At 46.2% G+C, this 24,128-nt stretch overlaps 1 protein-coding gene across 1 annotated transcript in view; it reads left to right on the top strand.

Moving 5' to 3' along the window:
• Positions 1 to 254: 254 nt before the first annotated feature.
• The window catches only part of TMEM150C (transmembrane protein 150C), a 66,711-nt gene continuing 42,837 nt past the window's right edge, over positions 255 to 24,128 (top strand). Inside the window, exon 1 of the mRNA XM_040967017.1 lies at positions 255 to 323. The gene's annotated coding sequence lies outside the window, so the exon portion shown is untranslated. The remainder of the gene's footprint in view (positions 324 to 24,128) is intronic.

Below are 24,128 nucleotides of genomic sequence, written 5' to 3'. Positions count from 1 at the left end.
GGAAAAGAGCCAGCGGACACTGTGCACCGCCGGCTTCCCAAGTTGGCCTTGTGTTTGCAGAAAGGCGAAGAGCCGCGAGCCCTGCCTGCAGCCGGCGGCATGGAAATGCGCGTCGCTGGCCCGGCGCGGGAGCCCTAGGTGCGCGGCCGGAGGCGAGCCCGCCGGAAGGTTACCACAGGTCAGGCATAAATAAGCGACGGACGGCGGAGCCCACGCTGCGCGCTTCCTTTTGTTGGCTCAAGAGCGCCGAGCCGACGCGGTCCGCGAAAAGGCTCGGCGACCAAGCGGCTCGACCGTCTGTCCACACCCGGCTCCAGTCCCGGGTGACTATGCGGGGGCCCCGGGTCGGATGGGGTGAGGTGGCGTAAGTCGGGGGACCCCCGAGCGGGGGAGTGTGGTGTGTGTGTGTGTGTGTGTGTGTGTGTGTGTGTGTGTGTGTGTGTGTGTGTGTGTGTGTGTGTGTGTGTGTGTGTGTGTGTGTGTGTGTGTGTGTGTGTGTGTGTGTGTGTGTGTGTGCGCGCGCTCGTGCGTGTGTGTGTGTGTGTTGGGGGAGGGAGGCGGACGCAGCTTTCCCTGCGAGGCCTCGCAGCAGGGACCCCAGAATAAGTCGGAGGCGGCAGGGCCGGGCGGGCGCGCAGATCCCACCCCTTCCTGAAGGAAGCGCCCTCCCCGCCGCGACTGCCTGCCTCCGCCAGCACCGCCGCCGCAGGTCACGGCCCCGCGAGGCGACCCCGGCCCCGCCGCCTGGGAGCAGGTAGGCGCGGCGCCCGTGGTGCCTTCTCCTCCGCCCGGGTCCGTGCGCCAGCCAGCCGGGGGACGTCCGGGCCGGCTCCGCGCCCACCCTTGGCGGAGTCCCCGGCAAAGCGGCGGGCGTTGCAGCGGAGGAGCTCGGGCGGGTGGCGGGTGCGCCCTGCTAGCGGGGCTCCCTGCGTTCGGCTCCTAGCCCAGAGCGTCCCAGGCTCCAGTCCTCGGCCGGCGGGTTGCCCCGGAGCCGGGGTCAGTGCTGCCTGTTGTCCGCGCGCCCGGAACCCCGCAGCCGCAGTGCCTCCCACCGGCCACGGCTACGGCCACGGTCCCGGCCCCCGCCCCTGGACAGGTGTCCTCTCACGCGCCACCCTATCCTTTTGTTATTGGGTGGACTCGGGCGAGCAGCGGCGCCAAAAGTGGAATCTGCAGGGTTCTGGGCGTCTCTCCGAGCACTTTGCCGTTAGCCGAGTCGAGCAGGCAAACGGGGAGTAAGGGACTCCGGGGAAGGCGGCTCCAAGTTGCCGTGCACCTTTCGGCTTTGCTTCCCTGAGGGCAGCTTGGGAAGAGTGGGATTTTCGGGTTCTCAGGAGAAGCGACGGTGGGTGGGCTCGCCGAGGTTCTGTGGTCATCCATTGCAACCATTTTTCCAAAAGTGCTTCGCTTTGGGTTTTGTAGAGAGAGCCCTTGTTGAGTGGTTTTCCCCTGGTTAAATGAATCGGTTGGCGAAGGAGCGGGTTTTCCCATTTTCAATGCATCTTTCTTTTCTGGCTTGCCCTCCATCTAATCCTGTCTACCGCCCTTTTTTAGAGCTCAGAGATTCCTCACACCTTCTTGGTCGGGTTTATTCGTGCTAGACCGCTTTTCCTGGTCAACCTGGGACTCTAACAGCTGGCGGGTATAGCCCAGGTGGCATGGCAGCCCAGTCCTTCCCAGTTCGAACCTGTCCTGCATGTTGGGGGAACCAAATGCAATAGTGATGGATTAAAAAGCTAAACAAAAGACAGCAGTTTTTGGCAAAGGTTTCTGCTTCATTTTTCCCCTTGTCTCAAAGATCGTAGTAGTTGCGGGGCTGTGACTACTCTGTGCCGCAGTTATCAAAGAATAGAAAAATGGATGCACAAACTCCATGGTAGCAGCTAATAAGTTGACCTACTTAAAGTTTTCTATTTGGGGAAGAATTGTTTAGGTGCATTTGTGTGTGTGTAATATTTGCAGATCAAATCATTTTGGTCTCAGCACATGTGCATTAAATCCCAGACTTTCTTGTAGGTGGCATAGAGCTACCGCTTCTGAAATTAAGGGTGCTCTCATGTCTTAATGAACTGTGAGTTTAAGCTTGAAAGCCTGAGCATAGGAATTTCAACCATGTGTCCTTTATACATTTTTTTTTTTTTTACAATAAGTGTTTTGCAATTGTTTCAGCTTGGAAGCTTACAAACAAAGTAGTAAAAGAGTAATTTTGCTAACAATAACGACTGGTTGATAGATATTGTTACATTGAGCAAACATATTAATCATTTCATATTAACATTTGAAAATGCATGTTTATTATCTACCATTAGCTAAACACAATCTGTTTGGATGATTTAAATTGGCATCAAAATGTGTTTATAGCTAAGGCTTAATTCATGTTTTTCTCATCAGATGTCGTTTACAAGTTACTTTGTGGGAGAGATGGCTTGGTTTACGGGAAAAATTTTTTTTTGTATGAAAATGTGCAATGGCCCTGAAAGTGTGCATTCACTTTCCCTGCTTTGTGACTGCGGAGAGGATAAGTCCTTTGCTTAACATCCCGGTCTGTGTCCCACTCGGATCCTGGCACCTCTGCAACTGCAGGTCGGTGGTCCCAGGAGCAGCCTGGAGGTCACAGGCAGAAAGGCCCCCGGAGAGACCTTCTTGGCCTGGTGCTTTAAGCCATTTGGTTTCACTGTAATCTAGCCTTTTGAGATCAGCCCAGTAACCAGTTAAGCAAGACAAACACTGACAAGATAATGTATTGCCTGGTGACCTTCCCTTTCTCCAGAACAATCTGCAACACAGAGAATCAACATGGCTGGGGTGATTGTGTCCTTGTGAGGCTCCAAGCTATGTGCCAAGGTTCCCAAAACAGCATACCAAGTCCAGGTGTCTGGAACCTGCATGTCAATTCTTCAGAGTTTATCAGATGCGTCCTAAATATTTTTCCTTACCCAAAGGATAACAAAAGCGTCCCTACTTCCTTTAACTAGAATTTTTTGTTCCTGGAATTGATGGTGTCATATGACTTTAGAAATTTTCCTAGGTTGCGCTAAGCACTTTCAAGTAGCTTGTAACTTATTGGAACTTGAACAAGTTATTGTTATCACCAAATATCATTTCTTGGTGTTTACATTTTGAAAGTATGGAAAATCTCCATGCAAAAAGATTTTAAACAGGCCACTTGAAACAGTGCTTTGAGAGAACAGCAGACAGATGGACAGTAACCGTCAAGCTCCGGACTAGGCTGGGTCTCTGCCCCTACTGAGCCATGAGTGAGCAGTGTCTGGGTATGGACAAACCTTGGCAGGGATGGAACAGACAACACCAAGAACAGGAATGGATGGAAGGCCAGCAATGAGGGCTGGCCCATGGAACCACCAGTACGCGCAAGACCTGGCATAGGGAGAGGTTCTGAAGGAGGAGCTTGGGAAACTCCTCTGTCGGAACACAGTCCCTACAGGTGAGCGCAAGCAGCCCAGACCAGGCCAGAGGAAGATGCCCACCATCATACATATGGCATAGATGGGGGGCAGACCAGGCTGAACCTGTTCACATCAACCGCGGGCGAATCCAAGCACTAGCATGGTGTGGGTCAGACCAGTTTTGGTCGCAACACATAGCGGTGCACATTAAGGAATGGCAAGGTGAGGTGAGTCATACCAGATGTGGTTGCAGTGCCCAGACAGCACACGTGTGAACCGGGGGAGGGGGAAGGAGGCCAAGCCGGCAGGGGAATGTGGGCTCCCCTGATGGACAACCACTCACATTGGAGATGATGAGTTGGGATGGGGGCAGACCAGACCAGGCAGGGCTGCAACACCTGTGGGTCCCATGTATGCTAGATTGGGAAAGGGCCATATTGGGCTGACTGTTCTCACTGGTGCAAGCATAAATTAGAGCGGGTGAGGGATTGGTTGGACTTTGCCGCAGATTCAGATTGAAGAGCCTGGCACTGGGGACCAATTCTGTTAAGTTAAATGCCAGAACTACCTGGAGAGTGCATAATCTGGAAGTTGGAGAGGCCTGGTAGGGAGACTGTGGGCACCTCCCTCGTGGGTAACCACTCCCACTGGAGAGCACGAAAACCAGGACTAGGGCAGGGGTGGCTAGACAGAAAGGCACTGTGTGTGGGCTGGATAGTAGGTTGGTTGGGTTGAACCAGGCTTCAATGCCCATTGACAAGTACAAGAACTAAATGGGATGTGGGACAGACTGAACAACCCTGCGGTACATACTGGCATGCATGGGAGCCAGGGTAAGGGCAGGCCTGGTGGGGGTTATGGGGAGTTGCCCCAACTAGGCTGCAGCTCCCACTGGTTTGCATGAGGACTGAGTATGAAGTGGGTAGGATCGAGCTGGACTACAACACCCATTGGTTCAAGTGGAAGACAGGACTGGAAACACAACTGACCCAGCAATTGCAGTGACCACCATGTGCATAAGCTAATTGGGGCAATGGACTGTGCCAGACCCTGTACTGGCAAACTCACACAAAAATCAGGTTTGGGATCATATCAGGTGAAGTTTCTTTGGAGATCCCTCCAACTGAACTGCTGATCTCAGAACCCCAACCATGAGGAGACCATATCAGCCAGTTGATTCTGAATAGGTTTCATCGCGATTGGAATGGTGAGATTGGCAGCAATTCAGAAATGTTGAACTATCAAAACTGCTTGAGTAGGACCCTTGGAGCGTGCCTCACATCGGGGACTGGGGATGGGTGGGAGGCTGGGTGGGGCTTTTCCTTTTTTTTCTCCCCTGACCCCAGATACAGGGGGAAAAAATGATATTAGTGTGGAAACAATGGCATTACCCACTTTCCTATAGCTCTTGACTCTTTGTACCCTAATCAACTAAGCAAGATTATTTAAAAAAATAAATAAAAATTGCAAACTGAAAAAAAAAAGTAACCGTCAAGCTCAACTCGTGATTCCAAATCAAGACATCTCTGGGAGCTCTTTGGCTAAGTAAGAAATGAACAATTTCCTCTCTAGCTTCTGTAAGTGTTGTCATACCTAGAAAACTGTGGTGGTGGAAGTGATCTGTCATCCAGTATGATAGCCACAGGCTACACAGGCCGCTGAGCACTGAGCACTTGAAATGTGGCTGATGCATTGAGGAAGTGGATTTTAAATTTTATTTGCTTTAACTAGTAGAAATAGCTGCCTCTATGGTAGCTGGTGGCTACCATATTGGACACCACTGATCTAGATTTTTCTCTGCCCACTCTAGGGAGAGCACTTGCCAGTGAGCTTTTAATTAAAAGAAAGGGGGAATTGGCTTTAATAATATAGGGATTAAGTTTTGAGTCAGTAATCCTGTTGTTGGGAAAAAGCACTTGACTTTGCCCTGAGAAAAGAAATGTGCTTTGTGTTGAAGTTCACCTTTACCCTAAAAACCCAGCAGTGTCGATTTTAATTTCCTTGTCTGCTACCCACAAAAATAAACATGTCTCAGAGTTGTTGGGATGCTTGGCCCCAGTGTGTCTGTGTTCGTGAACTTGGCATCATTCTCTCCTCTGCACTTTTCAGTTTTTCAAGGGGAGGAGAAGGATTTGGATTGTGCACAGCTGGCTACCCTAACCCATCCCAGAGACCCTGGGAGAAACCTGACACATGAGTGTCCCTGGCTCCAGAAACAGCTGACGCTGACATCTGTGCGCCTGTCAGGCCTGGCTTTTCCCACATTTCCTTCCCCTGGGCTGAGTGATCCAGGATCTCATCACTCAGCCCAGCTTGTAGGTTGCACTAAGTCTACTTATAAGCTAATGTTCTCACTCAGCCGTGAAGATGGGGCTTGTTTAGCAGCCACCATGTTGTTACTACTTGAAAGCTAATTGACTTTGACCCTGGAACAGTTTGATTCGACTGTTTGTTTATTATTATTTTTTAAGATTTTACTTGAAAGGCAGAAAGACAAAGAGAGAGAGCTCTTCCATCTGTCAGTTCACTACTCAAATGACCACTGTGGTCCAAGTTGGGCCAGTCCAAAGCTGGGAGCCAAGAGCTTCTTCCTGGTCTTCCACATGGGTGCAGGGGTACAAGGACTTGAGCCATCCCCTGCTGATTTCTCAGGACAGGACTAGAGAGGTGGATGGGAAGTGGAGCAGGTAGGCCGTGAACTGATACCCATATGGGGTGCTGGCGCCGCAGGTGGAGGATCAACATACTATGCCACCATGCTGTCCCCCAATGATTAGACTGTTTTATAAGACACTGCCTTTGCTGGTTCCTGGATGAATGATCCTCCCTCAGGCACCCTTAGGTTCCTAGGATGCCTCTTTCCAAGCCATTGCTCTAGGTCTTACGGGTTTCCCCCCTCTGGGAGTGCCTGTTTCTTGATTAGTTCTTTGTAAATGTGTCACATGGAAGGGTAGGCATTTGGTGCAGTGGTTACGATGCTGCTTGTTACACATACACTCCATGTCAGAGCGCCTGGGTTCGAGGCCCAACTCTGCTCCTGATTCCATCTTCCTGTCATGCACAGGAAACAGCAGATGATGGCTCAGGTACTTGGGGCCATGCCACTCATGTGGGAGACCCAGATTGAGTTCTAAGTTCCGGCCCCGCCCTTTCTCTTGAAGGTATTTGAAGAGTGAACCCATGGAGAAGCTTCCCCCTTCTATCTTTTAAGTAAATAGAAATGAAATTTAAAAATTTTAAAGTTTTTAACTAAAAATAAAAGAAAAGAAATGTGTCAAGTGTATTTGTGTATACTAGCTAAAATACAGGTTAAGAAAAAATGCTTCAGCTTTGAAGTTGTTAACAGCCCAGGATGACTTTTTACAAATTAATGTCCTTCCCACAAGTTAATGCATGAATAAATTGAGGAAACACTCTATAGACTTTTCTTTTCAGATTTACAGTTAGCAACAGCCTGTTCAGATCTCTGAGACGAGATGCATATATTTATTTAATTGCTTTATGGTTGGTTTTCATGTAACATTTAACCTTCATATTTTTGAAACTGTCTTGGGTCACACAATCAATTTAAGATCTTTCTCAAACAGAATATGCCATTGAGTGGAGATGGTCATTGTGTATTTTTCTTAGTCAAGGTTCTTGGTGTTTATAAAACTTTGGGTGCCTCTGTGTGAGGCAGATCTGAAGCCATCAGGCCGAGGGGAGTATTGGTTTAGTGCACTGTCCAGTCCATGTGTGGTAAGCTGAATATCCGATGTTTGTGATTTGTGTAATTGCGATGTGTCTGTATACTGGATCATGATATGAATGACTGGCGTTGAAACTAGGCTCGGGACCTACTGGGGAGACACGAGGATGTGTGAGCCTCACAGAGCTGCAGCCTGTGTCACTGCTCCTAATTGTGAGTAGTTTTATTTACGGAGTGTCTCCCAGTGTTAGCAGTGTCTTCTCATTCCTCAACAGTCCTTGAATGTAGGCCCTGCCATTATCTTACTATACTTGTATCACAGTAAGTAGGAGAGACAGAACCCGAACTCAGGTAGTGTGGTGACAGCTCACACACTCCGCCACCTTGTCTCCTGTATGGTCCCCTGGGTGACCAATTGCACAGACTCGTGTGGCTCACACCTCGTGCAGCATTGCACAAACACAGGAGGAAGCTTGTTGGCAGAGATGTTCTGTGGAAGATGAGATCTGAGCAGGCAGGAGGGGGTGGCAGGGGAGGCCTTGCCCTCTCAGGCTGGAGGAGACCTCACTGCTGCCAGCCTGTGGTCTCTGGAGGGTAATGCCCTTTACAAGCTGATGCCCCAAGAGCTGGATGTCCCAGAGAATAACTACAGAGTGTGTGTCGAGAGCTGTCTTCCTGCCCATCACTTCCCAGCTTATACTTACTAGGTTGTAGCATATTGTGACAAATGATCTGAACAAATATGTTCCTTTCATAAATCCTCAACTTTTTGCTGCATCCTCCATTATTTGTAAAGTCACTTCTTAAGTGATGTGTTTTCAGTAAAGTAAATGCAAAGCAACATTGCTCTAAGAATTTCATATAACGAGAAATACCCCCTTCTCCCACCTCCAAGGCAATCTAAACATTGTACTCTAACTGTCCTTAAAGGTCAGGGTAAAGATAAGTGAGCACTTACTCAAACTTTAGCAGGTAGAGTAGAAGAGGTAACTGCTTGTCATTGAACTTCTTTAAAAAGTACAAAGGTTGTGCCTACCGTACTAAAAACCCTTGAGCTATTCAGACCTGTTTTAAAATTGGCCAACTCGGAGGGCAGTGATACACAGAGTGTCCTGAGGACAAAGGCAGTGAGATGAACACTCTGGGAGAAAAAAAAAAAACAACACTGGAAGTCATGTCATACTTTTAGACAGGTGTAGACAATGCTTAAGATGTAATTGTGCTGAACTGTGGCAGGGAAGGAAATTAGCTTGTCATTTAAGTGGTGTTATTTCACTCTGAGGCAGTGATAATGATCATCAACTGAATATAACATAACTGTCTCCAAAAATAGTGTAGCCTTACTGTTCACCGAACGTTTCATTATGAGCGAAGTAGATGTCTTCCTAGTTTTCTTTACACTTAGGATGATATCTTGGCTGCCAAGGAAGTGCTTTAAATGGCAATAATTGGAAGTTTTAAAACATAAATTAAAACTGTACAGAGCTAAAATGGGTGTTACATATCGGCTGTGCTGGTTCACAAAATAGTCTTTTCAAATTGTTTTCGTTCCACTGATTCATGGGTGAATAGGTGTTCATTAAGAAATGTTGGGACCATGATAAAGCCATCCAGATAGTAATTTTCCCTGAATTGGGAATGTTTTCAATTGAAAGAGTTCAGTAATGGAATTTTCCTGGAGTTTCTAATGGGAATAGAACTCCTGGAATTTCCAAACGCAAGTTTGTACTGAAACCCAAGGTATGTTTATACAGAAACACCAGCAACTAAGATATGTGCAGATGCAGCCGCAGGCATGTGAACTGCTGGGTGACACTTTTTCTACCTTTATGATATTCTGTTCCCACTTGCTGTCGACTTCAAAAATATGGTATTTTGGAAACTTTGCCAGTCTTGTCAATGACAACATAGTATTCACAGAACTATACGTAATCTCCCTGTAATTTTAGTGGCTAATCGTTGTGCTTGAGGCAGCTGTGTTTCTGAGAAATTTTGAGTGGTATGTTTCTCCATTTTAATTTAATCTGACAGGCAGCATAAATATGGACTTATATGAAAAGGAATGACCTACTAATTTGCATCAGAATTTTGATTATATGCGTATACATGTAAGAAAAAAATTTAAAATGATCCCTTAAGTGATGTGTGGAAAGGTGGTGCAATGCGATTTTTCAGATCAAGTCACTTACAGGGCTCCAACATGGCTATTCAGAAATGTGGCTCTTCATGAACTATTGGACAAGTCTATAGCATAGTATGTGGGAACCCCTCTAACCCCTATTCACTGTTATTTCCTTCTTATTTATGACTTGTTTTTAATTCATTTTGTCACATGGGGAATTAACGTGGATTGTTCTGGATGCTAATGACTGCTATTGAGCGCCCAAGAGCTAGAAAAAGCCCTTGGAAGTTACAGGATGTATTTCTTAGAGTCTTGGCAGGACTGCAGACATTACGGAAGGACAAGACTCCATTCCCACTTTCAGCCTATGAATATTTTAGATTCACTCTTGACATACTGTTTATCCGGGCAGACCAAACGTGACTCTCCTGCTGAGCCTTCAGCTTGCCTTGGTTCCATCCAGTTCCTGGTTTACCTGCTTGTGGCAATGGCTCCCTTATCCTGCCAATACAATCATTGTGTGTGGCTGTCATGTTGTATTTGCTTTAGGGCCACTGATTGTTTTAGGGGAGGCTTTGGGAAACTAGTTTGTGAATAAAGTTTTATTAGAACACAGCCATGTCGATACAGCTCCTGAACTGCCTCAGTAAAGTTGGGTATTTGGAACACAGAGACCCTTGGGGACCTTGCTGTGAGCACTGTACTGCCTGAGGCTGGCCTTGACAGACACTGGAGTGATGAACTACCCTGGACAGCACCATGGCCAGGCATGGATGGCAGGTGAGCCATGGGACAGAGGCTCGCAACCCTACCTGTACCAACACAGCATGCTAGAGGCTGTATGTAGCCCAGGCTAATGAAGTCGCAGTCTGCAAGGGGCAGAGCCCTGATAGCAGGTCTTTGTAAAGAAGTGGTTTCTTCTTACGCAAGTGCTTGGCAGCATCACAGATGGGCACGGCTTCAGTGTCCGTCAGGATAGGATAGGATGCCTGTGGCTAGCCAGGTGGAGGGATGGAAGCCAGTGGACCCCTGTGTTGTGCTAAACAGGACCATGCTGGTTTATCTTTGGTTTGGGACTGAGCTGCTTTCCCCCACTCATTGCTCTAGCAACAAAGGGGCCACATGCTCAGTGGGGCCTAAGTGCAGATTTGTATACAAATGGGCTGAGCTTCACAGAAATAGAAAACAGGCTCTTCGTGTGCCCATGGCCAGTGCCTTTCATGTGTGATTCACAAAGTGTTTATGAAGTGCCTACTGGTGAGATACACTGTGCTTGCCCAGTCTGGTGGGAGGACCAGTGTGGAAATGAGGTTCCTGCAGTGGGGTGTGTGACATCAGGAGGTGGTGACAGCCTTGTTGAGTCTTAGAGGATCAGAGACAGTGGTTAGGTGCAGCGGGATGAGAGGGATGATGAAGAAAGGAAGATCCCACCCTGGATGAGACCGTGAAAGGCATTTTTGGTCTCCCCAAAATGTTCTCCTAAAGGAGTCTCAACCACCATTCTCTTCTCATTCATAATGTGATCTGTATTCTAACTGGTCTTTATCGTTCATTCACTCATTCATTCATTCGTTCATTCATCAAGTGTAACTTATTGAGGTCTTTTATGTATAGCCATTTTGTAGGTGCTGGCAATTAGAGCTTTGAGCACAAAAGACTAAGTGTTTGGGGACCTTGACATTCCAGGAGGAAAGCAGACTGGAATAAACAAGGGAGTCATATAGCTGATGGTTCATGTGTTACAGAGTATAAAATGTGACACAGCATCCTGGGTTCAGACAGCAGGGAGCCGTGAGGGCTGGGAGTGGCACCGCTGAATGTTCCTGACAGCAGGGAGCCGCCTGCAACAGCCTCACCTCCACTCTCTCCTGCTGTGCACTCCTGCAGCACCTGGCTCTTTGTGCTCAGTACCTTCCCGACTCTTGTCTGGCCTAGCACATGACCATGGCACCATAGGAGGCATCCATGTATCAATCCGACTTCAGAATCCACCAGCCCTTTGGAACTAGCTGACCTCTCAACCCACCACCCAGCTGCTGTCCGGCTGATACTTTGTCACCTTCGAAGTCTTCGCCCCAGTGACCCATATGCTGGCTGTTTCCTTGCAGCTCTCTGTACTCTACTTTCTTAACTTGACTGGGACAGCTTAACTTTCCTCAGTCACACAAAATCTTCCTTAGAAATGCAGATATATTCATCTCCATCTTCATGTCCTTTCTTCAGAGGGAGGAATACCATTTTCCTCCTTGTTAAGGCCTGTCTGTCACCTGAGCCCCCACTGCCATATCCTCCTGCGTCCTTGGGGCCCTAGAACTTGGGCTCTTCATGTGTATTGGAAAGTACTCGCTGAACCTCTTTAATCATTCTGTAGCTCCTGTGATGTGACCTCTCCCTCAATTCTGCCGTTTAAGCTAGGGGTTGGTAGGAGAAAGGGGGGCCTTTGATAACATTCTCCAATTCATGCAATGGTGGTTGGCTACTTATACTTCTCATATGCTGATCTCCATCTGGACCATTTGGACATTGACAGGGAAGCAAAAAAGATCTGTTTCTGTCACACCTAGTAACGCCACATGTAAACATCTTTGGGTGTCACACCTGATATTATCAGCCAAGCCTGCATCATGAGGGGCAACATATGATGAGCACCAGTGGCTCACTTGGAAAGCTGCAGTGGACTGTCCACGTTTGCTGTAATTAGTATATTTTAAGGTTTACTTGTTGATTTGAAAGGAGAGTGAATGAGAGACAAGGAGGGACACAGAGAGAGAACTGTTTCATCTGCAGATTCACCCCCTCAAAAGGCTGAAATGGCCAGAGTTGGGCCAGGTCAAAGCCAGGAGCCAGGACATTTGTCTGGGTCTCCCACGTGGGCACAGGGGCCCAGTCAGTCAGGCCATCCTGTGCTGTTTTTCCAGGTTCATTAGCAGGGAGCTAGATTGCAAATGGAGCAGCTGGAACATAAACCGGTGACTTGATAGGATGCCAGCATTGCAGGCAATGGCTTAACACACTGTGCCACAATGCCTGGTTCCTGCAACAAATCTCACAGGCTGGTACAACTGGGTAGTTAGGGACAATTTTCTTGCACGTCAAACAAGGATCTCTAGCCTGCCTTTAAGGGGGCATTAAAGAGACAGAAAGTGAAATGAAAATTAGTTGTAATTACTGCAGAACGGAGTTGATGGGACCATGGTCAGCTTCTCAGTCTGCGAGGGTTTCTCTTGTTTTTCTTTGAGAGAAGGGGTCTGGTGCGGATAGCTGAACCTGAATGTCAGAAATTGTCTCAGGAGAAGATGTTTACCAGTGTCAGGACAGGGACAGCATGTGTTTGATTTGCTGCGTCTTCCAGCAGTTTAACAGCATGTGGCATCTTGGCTCAAGGAGCCTGTGCTCTTTGTGTGAGAGTCATCGCCTCTTTATTTGCTGTTTTCTTTGTATGAAACCTGGCTCTTTTTTGAGCATGTTTGGCTAGACCAAGGAATCCTAGTTTTGCACTTGTTTTGTTCTCTTTCATTTTCGTCTATTAGGCCAGAAAAAGAAAATAACAGTATTATTTGGAATAAGCATTAGGCTTACAGATGCAACAGAAGCATTTAAGTCCTGGCCCAATCGCCTTCTCTGTTGGCTGTGTGTTTGGATACATTATTTCTTTAAGCTCAGAGTCTCCAGTTTTGCTCAGTGAAATGTGAATTCTGAATTCTTGAGAGGAGGGGTGGTGGCTCATCCCTCACTGAAGACTCACTACCTAGGATGGGGCTTGACAGGTAAGAATCTTGCAGATATTTGTGTATGAAATAATCCCACCCACTTCCTAGGTCATGTTCGAGAGCAGGTTGGATGAGCACCTGCACAGGGTAGTGATTAGAGCTCAGGGTTCCAGTCCCAGCTGCAGCATCCCTAGCAACTTCATCTTGGCCAGGCTCTCACCCTGCTGTCTGTAAAGTGGACATCAGTGCTGTCCTTCTAAAGGGCCCTTGCATGTGGTGAGTGCTGTGGACACACCACCATCAGCGTGACACCTGGAAGTATCCGTCACAGGGCTCAGTGTGCCCTGAGGCCTTGCCCACTGCTGGATGCACCCTGAAGCCCTTTCGGGGCTAGGTCTTTCCTTCTCGTTGCTTTGGGGAATTCTTTCCTGCATCAGCATTTTCTACAGTCCAATTAGTGTGTCTTCAGAAATTTTTACTTACTCACTTTTGTTTATTTGAAAGGCTGAAGGAGAAACAGACAGATAAAGACCATTTGGTTCATTATGCAGATGCCCCCAACAACTGGAACTGGACCAGTGCTAAAGCCAGGCGCCAGAGATTCAGTCCTCATCTCCCACATGAATGGCAGGGACATGACTGCTTGAACTGTCACCTGCTGTCTCCCAGGATGCCCATTCGCGGGTGGCTGGAGTTGGAAGCAGAGCTAGTCCTGGAACCCAGGAACTCCCCTACAGGTTGTGGGTGTCCCACATGGCATCCTAAGCATGGTTCCAAATGCCTGTGCCGTAGCTCATGTGTCTTTCACATGGGTCCCTTTAGCAACACGCATGATGCCTTGCTGCTGGATGTAAGATCCTAAGATGACTTGAGCTTGAACCCACTTGGCTGGGAGTTACTACCTACTGTCTTCTACCATTTGCTGTTTAGTGGTAACTCTGATCGTTCCCATGCATTAACATTTTTTAAAGATTTATTTTTATTGGAAAGGAAGATTTACAGAGAGGAGGGATGGAAAGAGAGCTCTTCCTTCCACTGGTGCACTCTCCAAATGACCTCAATGGCTGAAGCTGAGCTGATCTGAAGCCAGAAATCTGGAGTTTTTTCTGGGTTACCTGCATGATTGCAGTCACCATCCTCCACTACTTTCTACAAGCCAGGGAGCTGGGTGGGAAGTGAAGCAACTGGACATTCAGCTGACATCTACATGGGATGCTGGTAGTGCAAGAAAGGGACTGTTATGCTACCGTGCTGGCCCTATTAATACTCATTCTGAAGATTATGTTAGATAATCATGATTTCCTGTGTGGAAGGGGAAACAACTCTGAAGTCATTTTTTTTTAATTGATTATTTTTTTATTGGAAAGTCAGACCTACAGAGAGAAGGAGAGATGGAGAGAAAGATTCTCTGTCCATTGGTCCTCTCCCAAGTGGCTGCAATGGCTGTAGCCTTGCTGATCCAAAGCCAGGAACCTTGTTCCTGGATTGTTCTGGGTCTCCCACGCAGGTTTGGAGTCCCAAGGCCCTGGGCTGTCCTCAACTGTTTCCCAGTCCACAAGCAGGGAGCTGAAAGGAAAGTAGAGCAGCTGGGACGTGAACTGGCACCCATGTGGGATCCTAGCAAGTGCAAGGCAAGGACCCTAGCCTCTAGGCTGTCGTGCCGAGTCCTGTTCACACTGATCTCCCTTCCAGCTGCCACTGGAGTTTCCCATGTGCAGTGCTTCCTCTTTCATCCTGCTAGCACTTTCTGTAGGTCTAGACACCCTTTCCAGGAGTTCCCCCAAATCCATGATACTGGTTCTAGCATTCAAGGACTTGTATAATCTGAGCCCATTTTGTTTATGTGTGGTTTGCTCCCAGTGCCTTCTAATCTGGACTTGTACTGCCTGCTCACCTGAGCCAACTGTCTTTGTTTTCTGGTTCCTGCACTGAAATGCCCTCCCTGGAATATTCTCTTTGCTTCTATTTGTCTTTTTTTTAAATCACATACTTTTATAAGCCCTGCCTCTTTCTGAACATTGATCAGCTCCTTCTTATATTAAGCCTTTGATTAAATTTAACTGAGAGCTTTAAAATTTTTCCTTTTAATTTTCATTTTATTTGAAGGACAGAGATAACGTGAGCTCTTGCACCAGTGGTTCACTCTCCAAATGCCTTCAATAGCCAGGGCTGGGCCTGGTCACATTCAGTCTGGGTTTACCCCAGGTGACAAGATTCCAGTTATTTCAACCATCACCTATTGCCTGCTGGAGTGCACATCAGCTGGAATCTAGGATAGAAGCTGAGAAGCTAGGACTAAGCCAAGCTGCTCCAAAATGTGCTGCCGGCATCCCAAACATCATCTTGCCATTGTGCCAAGTGCCCATCCCAAGATACCTTTTTAAATTTAGTGTCTTTTGGGGCCGGTACGGTGGGCAGGGTAGCACTCTGTCCATGGTTCAAGTCCTGGCTGAACAGGTTCATATGGGCACTGGCTCAAGTCTTGTCTGCTCCACTTCCAATCCTGCTCCTAGGTGATGTGCCTTGAAGAACAGTAGGAGATATCCCAAGTGTTTGGGTCCCTGAACCTGTGCGGGTACCTCTGTCTTCAGCTTGGCCCACCTCTGGCCATTGCAGCCATTTGACAAGTGAACCAGTGAATGGAAGATCTCTCTCTCTTTCTCTCTGTGACTTTGCCTTTCAAATAAAAATAAATAAATATATTTTTAAAAAAGAGTGGGATTCCCCTGTGCCCAGGAGGGGAGGCTCTGATTGAAGGAGGGAGATCACTCCAAGAGGAAAAAAAAGTAATACATCCTCATGAAAGATTCAGACCATTAACTTGATAATAGTAAAGTTATTATAGATTTCCCAGTTAGTCATTCAGGAAAATCGTATTTATTTTCTGTGTATAAGGAAAGAAATAATTGTGTTTTCCTCTTGGCTGCTGTAATTCTACCCCACTGCATTTAAATAAAGCACTGTGCCCCAGGCCATAGGCTGTGAATGCAAATAATACTGTAGAGCAGGGCAGGGCATCTGTTACTAGTAAGGGTACCGTCAGTCTGTGTTTTTCGACTTTGGGACTGTGTGAGGCTACAGCTGTTCTGTCCTCAACATTGCTTTCCTGTGAAGCTGTGGTTAGGCAGTGGCATCAAGACCCAGAGCCCCGCGATCCTTTAAGCACATTGTGAGAATTCAGTAACCTCGGGCAGATTGATTTGTGGCTTATTTTTGGTTCTTCACTGAATCCCTGTGATTTGTACTGTCAGTTCGCCTCTCTGTACTGGTTTATCATAGCTGCTAAACATAAGGTTGGTTTTTTTTTTGTTTGTAACTTATGCATTGTGAAATACAGTTTCATTCCTAGGATACAAACAGAGCACACAGTGCTACAGTTACAGCAGCATCTTCCTCTCCTTGTTCGTTTTTCTTTCATGTCAGTGGGCGTTTGCCAGGACTGGGAGCTGGGTAGAGCTGTGGGTGAGTGAAATGTCACCTCTCTCTCTCTCTCTCACTTCTCTCTCGCTCTCTCACTCCCAGCCTCACACAGCAGAGAGGGAGGGGAGCAACTCAGTTTCATCTAACTGAGCCCGAGTCCAAGAAGGCCTAAGTGTTCTTAAGAAGCAGGCTGTTTGGGGAATTACTGTACAGAGAAAGAAATCCATTAGAAGGCACATCTCTGGGCCCAGCATGAGGGCTCAGTGGCTAAATTCTCATCTTGTTAGCACCAGGATCCTATATGGATCATGCTCTGGCTGCTCCACTACCTAGTCAGCTCCCTGCTTGTGGCCTGGGAAAGCATGTGAGGACGGCCCAAAGCCTTGGGACGCTGTGCTTGCATGGGAGACCTGGAAGAAGCTCCTGGCTCTTGGTTTCAGATCAGCATAGCTCCAGGCATTGTAGCCAGCCATTTGAGGAATGAACCAGCAGATGGAGGATCTTTGTCTCTCCCTCTGTAAATCTGATCTGCTTTTCCAATGGAAATAAATAAATCTTAAAAAAGAAAGATGGAAAGTGTATCACCTATCCTAAATTGCTAAATTGTAATTATAAGGAGTCTGGTGTGTGCCAAGCACCATGGTGGGCGATGACTGTGGAACCACATCCTCCTGACAAGTCTTTGAGACAGGTCCATTCATCACTGTTTCAAAAACAAATGAACTGGCGTGCATTGCAGTAAAATTGCTTCAAGTCAGGAGCAAATACAAATGGCAGGCATGAAATTCAAGTCAGTGGTCTCAGTCTCAGAGGGGAATAAGATCTCCAGAGATCCATTTAGGTGCCATTAGGCTCAGTAGGCTCAGTAGGCTAATCCTCCACCTACAGGCATTGGCAACTCATGTGAGCACTAGTGTGTGTCCTAATCACTCCACTTCCAGTCTAGCTCTGCTTATGGTCTGGAAAAGCAGTACAGGATAGCCCAAAGCCTTTGGCTCCTGTACCCATGTAGGAGACCCATAAGAAGTTCCTGGCTCCCAGCTTCAGATCAGATCTGTTCTGGCCATTCTCAGCCATGTGGGCAGTGAACAAGCGGGTGGAAGACCTCTTTTTGTCTCTCCTCTTTCTAAAACCTGCCTTTCAAATAAAAATAAATCTTTAAGAAACATGATGAACTTAATGACAATATACTGTATATTTGAAAATTGCTACAAGAGTAGTTTTGAAGTCTTCATCCCCAAAAGAAAGTGTGAAGTAATGCAAGTTATCAATGAGCTCCATTCAGTCCTACCATGCCTACGCATGGCAAAGTTGTTCACTGTAATGCATTTTGCCTGTCCATTCAAAATAGCACACAGCAGCAACTAATCAACCTCTTTATATCAGCATACTACTATGGTTTAATATGTAAATTAGAAGATTCCAATGGATATTTCTTTTAAGTAACCACAAAGCTTTACAAGGATTTGTATTCCCCTAGGAAAAGTGAGCCGGGATGAGAAGGATTGAAGTGCCAAAAACAGAAAAAATGTTGAGTGAGCGAAGGAGGAACAAAACTTTTCGAAGAAAACACCCTTCTGTTTTAAAGCCCCCTGAAGAATTCAATGCTAATTGAAAGAACAGGTGGAGACATTGGATGACTTTCATGAATCTCCACATGAAAGTTTCCTAGGAGGATCTGAGACACAAATGTTCTATGTAGGTGTGGGTTTGCACAGTTATTTATTCCAGATGACTGTTAGAAACACCGCCAGTTAATGCCCTAGACGATGGGTTTGTCTTGAATACTCTGGTGTCTCGAAGTTCATTTGGCAATGTGGGTTTACGTTGCACTAATTCACCCTTCACGACACGTGCTCCAGACTGTGTCTCCTCGCAGAACGGTGCGGGTGTCGTTTGTGGCTCTTTCTTGTTGCAGATGGTCGTGGGCATTTTGTGGGTTTCACTGCTGCTATATGATGGTTTTCATCTTCTGTTTTATCCTTTATATGAATATTCATCAGTTCCAGCATGGGTTGAGTCTCTTTAAGCTGAGAATCCCACATCTGAAACATTTCGAGCACCAATATGACATTGCAAGGGAAATATTCTACACCGTGGAACTTTGTTTCATGCACAAAATTATGAAAATATTCTATATAAAATTATCTTCAGGCTATGTGACTAAGGGGTTCCTGAGACGTAAGAAATTCTTGTTTGGACTTGGATCATATCCTGAGATATCTCGCACTATGTATTAGCAAATATTCCAAAATCTAAAACAAGCTAACTCTTTGACAGTTCTGGCCCTAAGCATTTCAGATAAAGCCTGTAAAGAAAGTATCTTAATAAATTCTTATTATTCATACTGTGTTGTTTCAGATAATAATTCTGTTTCTATATTTATTAGCGCCTTCTTTCTGTCTTGGTAAACTTGGAGAGTGTATCAGAAGAGTGCTACTAATCGTAGTAATTTTACTTATTCATCCTAGTTTTGTTGAAGAGGAAAGTTCTCTCACGTCCAACAATGGAATTGGCTGACAGTTTGAGAGAGAGGCTCATTTTAGACTCTCTCCTTCATGTTCTCATGTTCTGTAAGAGAGGAGTCTGAATTTCATCACATTCTTGTTGACATCAGTGAGTTGATCCTCAGGGGTCGCATTGATGCGTTCATCTGTTTCATTACGTTGATGATAAAATAGCTATACTTTTCCTGGGATAATACTACGAGGTTATGGTTTATTTTATTTTCCTACACTGTTTATTTGTTTGTTCTGGCATGGGGAGCAGGGGGTGTTTGCTTTTTTTCCCCATGTTACTCATCAGGGCTGTGTGTTTTAGATTTGCAGTACACTTGGGAATCATGTTGTGTGTGCTCTTTTGTATCTTGAGTTTTCTGCGTAGGTACTTTAAACATCCTGTGATATTAAAAATTCTTCAAAAAGTACTTTTACAACATTATTTATTTGTTGGGAAGGCAGAGAGGGAGGGAGAGAGGGAGAGATTGTCCAGCTGCTAATCCACTTCCCAAATGACCGCAAGGCCAGGGCTTGGTCAGGCCAAAGTCAGGAGCCTGGAATTCCACCTGGATCTCCCACACCCACTGCTTTGCCAGGTGCATAGGAGCTGGATCAGAAGTAGAGCAGCTGGGACTGGTGAGATGCCAGCATCATAGGCGGCAGCTTCACTCGCTATGCCACATTGCCAGTCCCCAAGTTATCTTTTAATGGCTGTGCAACATGGGCAGTGTCGTGTAACACTTCTCTTTTTCATTGTCTCCGTTCTTTCTCTAGCTTTTTGCTGTGATAGGTAATACAAAGATGAGCATTTTTACACTTGCTTAGAATCCCATGTTCCATCTCTGGCTTCTTTCTTAGGGTACTAATTTTCAAGGGTTACCACACACTTGGCGGCTTGTGGCGGTAGAAGCATACTCCCTCACTGTTCCAGGGGCTTAGAAATCTAAGCCCCCAGCTGTCAGCAGGGCCATGCTGCTCGAAGGCTCTGAGGGAGAATCTCCCTTGCCTTCTGCAGCTTCTGGTGGTCCCTGGTCCTCCCTGGCTCGTGGCAGCAGCCCTCCCATCTCTGCCTCAGTCTTTACGTGGCTTTCTCTAAGTGTACCAGCATTGGATTTGGGGCACCCTGTAAGTTCATGGTGATTTCTGCTCATTCACACCTACAAAAGCTCCTTTTCCAAATCCGATCTCACTTCAGGTGACGGGAGGGGGGGGAGTGGTAGGGAGCATAATCTAATCCATTGCAATTACTCCAGAATTTCAAAAGATGGGGGCATTCTTAAGCCTCCTGATGCTTGTCACCAAGTTGTTTCCCAAAGTGTCCGTGGGGATCTAGCTCATTTGTCACAGGTGGTCTAGAGGACACCCTTTCATATGACCTGCTTCCAGATTCTTTGCTTCTAGAATAGTGGAAACGCACAAGGAAATGCTTTCTAAAATGTTCTTATTTGCCGTTGAAGTTGAACAAGACTTTTGTGTACTTACAAGGAACACATGTATTTCCTCTTTGCATCTTTTGCCCATTTTCCTTTCAATACACTGGTTTTTTCTTATTGATACTGCAGGCCTGTCATCGTGCTGCTTGCACCTATCTTCTCCCAGTTTCTCCTTTACCTTTTAATTTTGTGATGCTTTAGCTGTATGGTCAGTGCTGTCCATCTTTCCTTCTCGATTGCTCCCTTTGTTCTCCACCTGCAGAAGATGCTTCCCTGTCTAGGTGTTAGTTAATACCACATTTTCGCCATGTAATGGCTTCAAGTACTGCACTATACTCTGCTTCCCTCAAGATTGATATGTATTTACTTATGTGCATAAAATGAGGATCTAAATGGATTGTTTTCCTTACTGAAAAATTGAGTTTACTGTCAGATTTGTGAAGTAAAATGTGTGATCGTCATCAATCCCTTTAAAGCAGTTGTTTTCAACCGAGGTCGCGTTCGCTCCCCTGGAGACCTGCAGCAATGGCAGGTCCTGGTTTGGGCTCCCACGACCGTCATGAAAGTTTTGGAGGATCTAACCGGTGGAGGGAGGGTTGGTGCAGCTCCCACCTCTTTGTGTGTGCACACACACATGGCAACGGAGTCCATCTCAAAATGCTGATAGTTGATCATAGCCGATTTTCTCCATACATGCTGTTGTTAAACACATAAGCCAGTGCCTCAGCCAGAAGTAACTGCAGTTGCCAGAGGGAAACAGGTCAGTCCAAGGGCGGTGCCTGCATTTGCTTGGGTTCACCTTGAGGACCCTGTGGGTGGTTCTAGGTGGTTTATGACATCTTGGCACATCTGGGCCACATCTGTCTGGGAAGTGCATGGTCTTTGTTTCCAGTTTTCAGAGCCTCTCTGAAGCTTGCCTGTGGCATCTCTACACCCGTTGCTTCCATATATCATGTGGCATCCGACCACTGTACATCTTTCTTCTCACTCCACCCTGTGCAGTTTGCCTTGGGGCTATTCATTGTGTTCTATTGATTCTTTGGTTTTTCTACAAGACCATGTTATTTTTAAAAATTAGTCTGTTTGTATGTGAGTTGTTGTGTGTGATAGATAGATATCTCATCTACTATATTACTGTCTAAATAGCTTTAACAGCCAGGGCTGGATCAGGCTAAAGCCAGGACTCAAGAACTTGATCCAGGGCTCCCATGTGGGTAACAGGGACCCAGGTGCTTGAGCCATCACCTGCTGCCTCCAGGAAGTGCATGACCAGGAGGCTGGACTCGGGAGTAGGCTGGGCCCTCTGGGAAGAAATACCAGCGTCTGCAACACCATACCAAACTCCCATCCCAAGACCACTTAATGTTTGTCACTGAGATTGATGATCTGCTTTCTGTTTAAGGGAACAACCTTTAACATGTATTAGGGCAGCTCCCTTCATGGCTTTTATTCCAGATGGATTGCAACTTTAGAGGACTTGAGGAAAACCTACATAAAGCCGCGACTGCTAAACTTTAATGCTTATCAGCATCATTTAGGGAGCCGTGTGGAGAAGACTCGTATGGTGCGGGGGATACTTACCTGCTGCTCTTCTGATTCTGTAGACAGGACCGATGTTCAGAGTCGGCATGGTTAACAGGCTTCTGCTGGGACTCTTGAAGCCCTAATCCTGGACCCCCTTTGGAGAGAGGGCTGCTGTGGGAAGTGATTTGCACACCATCCACAGCTTCTGCTGTCTCCGTCTATTTGGGTCAGCCTTTTATCTTGCAGCCAAGTTTCCCCTCATGGGGTACACCTTGCCTGCTGGAAATGGGCTCTTTTCTGTCTTGTGGCTGTCATTGTTAGTACAGAGGGAAGCTGAGGGTTTTAGGTGTTTGCTTTGTATCCCGCCATTCTGCCTGGTGCTCATTAAATCTAATAGGTTTTCAGGTAAACCTCTTGCAGGTTTGAAATGAGGATATTCCTGCTAAACAAAGCCAGCACCAGGAAACAAATGATTTTCCATGTGTTTAGTGTATGTGCACTGCATTGTCTGAAGCTTCCAGCTAGAACATTGCTAAATAAACATGGGTAGCGTCCTCTCTTCATTTGCTACTGATTTAAACCGTAATTGCCTCTATTATGTTTGCATCGTAAAGAATGGCGCCCGACCCTGGGAGGCAGCTCAGGCATGGACCTGCCGTCACGTGGGAGATCCGAATGGGGTCTGGGCTCCTGGCTTTGGCTCGGCCCAACTCGGGCTGTTGCAGGTGTTTGGGGAGTGAGCCACAGGATGGGTATACATTCTTTAATTAATCAGATAATATCTGTTTTTGTAATTCATTTATGTTATGGAATTTTATTTGGAAATCTTATAGACAGAGGCAGAATGATGGACTGTGGATATGTAGAAAAAAATTATACAGGATTGTAAAAACCTCATCAGTTCAAAACGGTAGGCATTGTCATTCTTTATTTTTCTTCAGAGGTAAGATTAGTCCATAGTATTCTTTTCTGGGGGAGGAATATGCTTGTCAGCTTTTGGCATCACAGATCGTGTATTTTAAAAAACCTTTGGGTAGCTTCCCATATCCAGCATAATTTATTTAGTGCTAAAATGATATTTCTATAGAAGTTTATAGCTGTTAAAGAATAACTCTTAAAAAAAAAAAAAGAAGACATGGGGTGCGGCACAGTGGCCTAGTGGCTAAAGTCCTCGCCTTGAACTTGCTGGGATCCCGTATAGGTGCTGGTTCTAATCCCGGCAACCCCACTTCCCATTCAGCTCCCTGCCTGTGGCCTGGGAAAGCAGTCGAGGACGGCCTAAAGCCTTGGGACCCTGTACCTGCGTGGGAGACCTGGAGGAAGTTCCTGGCTCCTGCCTCCGGATTGGCACAGCACCAGCTGTTGTGTTCACTTGGGGAGTGAATCATTGGACGGAAGATCTTCCTCTCTGTCTCTTCTCTTCTCTGTGTATCTGACTTTGTAATACAAATAGTAAATCTTAAAAAAAAAAAAAAGCAACAAATTCGTGGTCCTCATATGGATGGATATAAAATGAACACATATTAAAGACTTAATTGCATTTGCTAATCAGTGAGGGAACCAGACAGATAATAAGTTAAAAAGAGAATTTGAGGGCCTGGTGGTGTGGCCTGGAGGCTAAAGTCCTCACCTTGAACGCGCCGGGATCCCATTTGGGCGCCAGTTCTAATCCAGACAGCTCCACTTCCCTTCTAGCTCCCTGCCTGTGGCCTGGGAAAGCAGTCGAGGATGGCCCAAACCGTTGGGACCCTGCACCTGTATGGGAGACCTAGAAGAAGTTCCTGGATTCTGGCTTCAGATCGGCATAGCATCGTCCGTTGCACTCACTTGGGAAGTGAATCATCAGACGGAAGATCTTCCTCTCTATCTCTCCTCCTCTCTGTATATCTGACTTTACAATAAATAAATAAATCTTTAAAAAAAGAGAGAATTTGAAAAATGAGTGATTTCTGGGCCTATAATACTGAATTGCTGATAAATAATACTGGAAAGAATGTATAGATGGAAGCCACAGTGTGTAGTTCATAGGAGGAGAGAAAATCAATTGAATTCTCTATCTCAAACAGAATTTGCATTATTTTGCATTGCTATCAGTTACTTGTAACTTGCAGTTATATATATATATAGTGTCTTATACATGTCTCCAAAGGTATATATATATATGTGTGTATGTACATATTATATATGCATATAGTGCACACACAAGGGCACTTCAAACATTTCATGGAAATGGAGTGAAAATTTGAGACATTTTTGTGCAAAACAATTTTTGAAATTGATGCATGCATTTTTGTAATGCACATTTTCCAGAAACTTTTTGAAGATA

The sequence above is a fragment of the Ochotona curzoniae genome, unplaced genomic scaffold (assembly GCF_017591425.1).
Source record: "Ochotona curzoniae isolate NIBS_2020 unplaced genomic scaffold, NIBS_Ocur_1.0 scaffold_4506, whole genome shotgun sequence".
Taxonomy (NCBI): domain Eukaryota; kingdom Metazoa; phylum Chordata; class Mammalia; order Lagomorpha; family Ochotonidae; genus Ochotona; species Ochotona curzoniae.
Note: the sequence above shows the minus strand (reverse complement) of the source record. Positions and strands in the feature narration are given on the sequence as shown.